We start from the raw sequence: 2,500 nt of genomic DNA, 5'->3' as shown, positions 1-2,500 counted from the left end.
TCTTTCCACTGCCAGCCAACCGAGAGACGGACCCAATGCGGACGTGCAGAGCTTAGGCAGACCCCCCACTGGAGGCTCAACACTTCGTGGCAGCTCCGTGTCCCAGAGACCAGGAGGGTTGGCACACACACACAGTGTGAACCACCGACAGCCATTCTGGGACCGGTGACAGCCGTGCTGGCCCCACTGCCACGACACAGACGGACGCCAGGCCGCGCTCCCCGGCGGGGGGATGGCGTCGAGCCTGACGAACGGAATGTGCAGGGTGGGGGGGAAAGGCCAAGCGCTCCGACGCCGGAGGGCTCCGGAGTCTGAACTTAGGGGGACAAAGAGGACGGGTCCTCTGCGACACCCCAGCCGCGCTCTCGCCAGCCAAGGCGAGTGCGATTGATTGCCAAACGACCCTCAGACAGGCGTGGCCCCGGGAAGAACCCGGGGCCGCAAAGTGCGTTCAAAGTGTCGATGATCAATGTGTCCTGCAATTCACATTAATTCTCGCAGCTAGCTGCGTTCGTCATCGACGCACGAGCCGAGTGATCCACCGTCAAGAGTTGTCTGAGTTTGTTTTAGGTCTCTCCCTCGCCAGAGGAAAGCGACCCGGACCGCACATACGCTCCCCACCTTGAGCTACAGCCACCTGCACGCCGGCGTGCGGGCGGAGCAGGGTGGCGTGAAGCGATGGGGAGCACCATCCTGGTGCGGCCCGCAGAAACATACGTCTATTGGGGGGAGGAGGACAGGGCGCCCAAGAGGCGATGCGTGCCCCAACGCACCGCAGCGACGGAGGCAGGATCACCGCCACCATGTCGCCCGCCTAGTATCACGAGGCGTGCAGCAGCTTTGCCCTAGGAAAAGCAGAGGCGGGAACGGGCACCGGCCATCGGTTCGGCAGCGTCACTGACGCGTGCACGTGGCGGCGTGTCGGCGAGCGGACTTCCTGCGAGGAGGCGGGGGCGGCACTCGCCCGAGCAGACGCCCGCCCGGCCCAGCCACCGCCGAGGTGGACTGGGAGTCGCGGCAACGGCTCGTCATACTCGTTCCCACACTCACAGCGCAGCTTGCCCGCAAGCCACCGACCACCGATCGACGCCAGGCGCCCCGACCGAGAGCGGGATCGCTCGTTCGCCCTGCTGGCAGTTCGCTGGGGATCACTACTGCACGGAGCTCGGAGACCGACGGGCGGCAACTCGAGAGTCTTTAAACCACCACCCCCATCCCGCAAGTGCAAAGAGGCTGTATACGCACAGACGGGTGAGGGGAATAGGTACCCCGTCGGGTTTGAAGGGAGCGTGACTAGATAGCAACGATGTAAACCCAGCCGATTTGGGAGCGAAAGACCGGCGCCTGCATCACCGGCTTCGTTTCCCGTGGCTGGAGAGTACACCGAAACCCTCCGTCTGTCGCGAGCTCCCGACGACGCGGTGCCGCCAAGCAGCAGGGCCGGACCTGGTGTGGCTCCCCTCGTCGATCACAGACCGGTCGGCACTACTGACGAGACGGTGGAACGGGCTTCGCCCCTTGTGACGAAGGGTGATGCGAACCCGCCCGCCCGCGTGCGTTCGGGGTGGACTCGGCAAACGGAGATTTGAAATCGGAAAGTGTCCTCCTGCCCCGCGCAGGTAGGCGCCCAACAGTTGTGGGGGGTTTGGCGGTGACCACGGCTGCAGGGCCTGCTACCCCGACGAGCTCTCCTGCTGGCCCCGAAACCACCCTCGCGAGACAAGTTGAAACGGAAACGGGCGTACCCCCAAGCCGACGATCCTTTCTTATTTGTTACTTTTTTTTTCACTTGCTCGAGTTGTGGGGATTTGGCGGTGACCACGGCTGCAGGGCCTGCTACCCCGACGAGCTCTCCTGCTGGCCCCGAAACCACCCTCGCGAGACAAGTTGAAACGGAAACGGGCGTACCCCCAAGCCGACAGAGATCCTTTCTTATTTGTTACTTTTTTTTTTCACTTGCTCGAGTTGTGGGGGTTTGGCGGTGACCACGGCTGCAGGGCCTGCTACCCCGACGAGCTCTCCTGCTGGCCCCGAAACCACCCCCGCGAGACAAGGTGAATCGGAAACGGGCGTACCCCCAGCCGATAATGATCCTTTCTTATTTGTTACTTTTTTTTTCACTTGCTCGAGTTGTGGGGGTTTGGCGGTGACCACGGCTGCAGGGCCTGCTACCCCGACGAGCTCTCCTGCTGGCCCCGAAACCACCCTCGCGAGACAAGTTGAAACGGAAACGGGCGTACCCCCAAGCCGACGATCCTTTCTTATTTGTTACTTTTTTTTTTCACTTGCTCGAGTTGTGGGGGTTTGGCGGTGACCACGGCTGCAGGGCCTGCTACCCCGACGAGCTCTCCTGCTGGCCCCGAAACCACCCTCGCGAGACAAGTTGAAACGGAAACGGGCGTACCCCCAAGCCGACAGAGATGCTTTCGCTCCTGTTACTTTTTTTTCACTTGCTCGAGTTGTGGGGGTTTGGCGGTGACCACGGCTGCAGGGCCTGCTA

The 2,500-nt window shown here is 62.4% G+C and overlaps 1 non-coding gene across 1 annotated transcript; it reads right to left on the bottom strand.

Moving 5' to 3' along the window:
- Positions 1-399: 399 nt before the first annotated feature.
- LOC140472616 (5.8S ribosomal RNA) lies at positions 400-553 on the bottom strand. Its single transcript, XR_011957771.1, has one exon. It is a non-coding gene; the product is annotated as a 5.8S ribosomal RNA (ribosomal RNA).
- Positions 554-2,500: the final 1,947 nt, after the last annotated feature.

Source organism: Chiloscyllium punctatum, unplaced genomic scaffold, assembly GCF_047496795.1.
Source record: "Chiloscyllium punctatum isolate Juve2018m unplaced genomic scaffold, sChiPun1.3 scaffold_378, whole genome shotgun sequence".
Classification (NCBI taxonomy): domain Eukaryota; kingdom Metazoa; phylum Chordata; class Chondrichthyes; order Orectolobiformes; family Hemiscylliidae; genus Chiloscyllium; species Chiloscyllium punctatum.
Note: the sequence above shows the minus strand (reverse complement) of the source record. Positions and strands in the feature narration are given on the sequence as shown.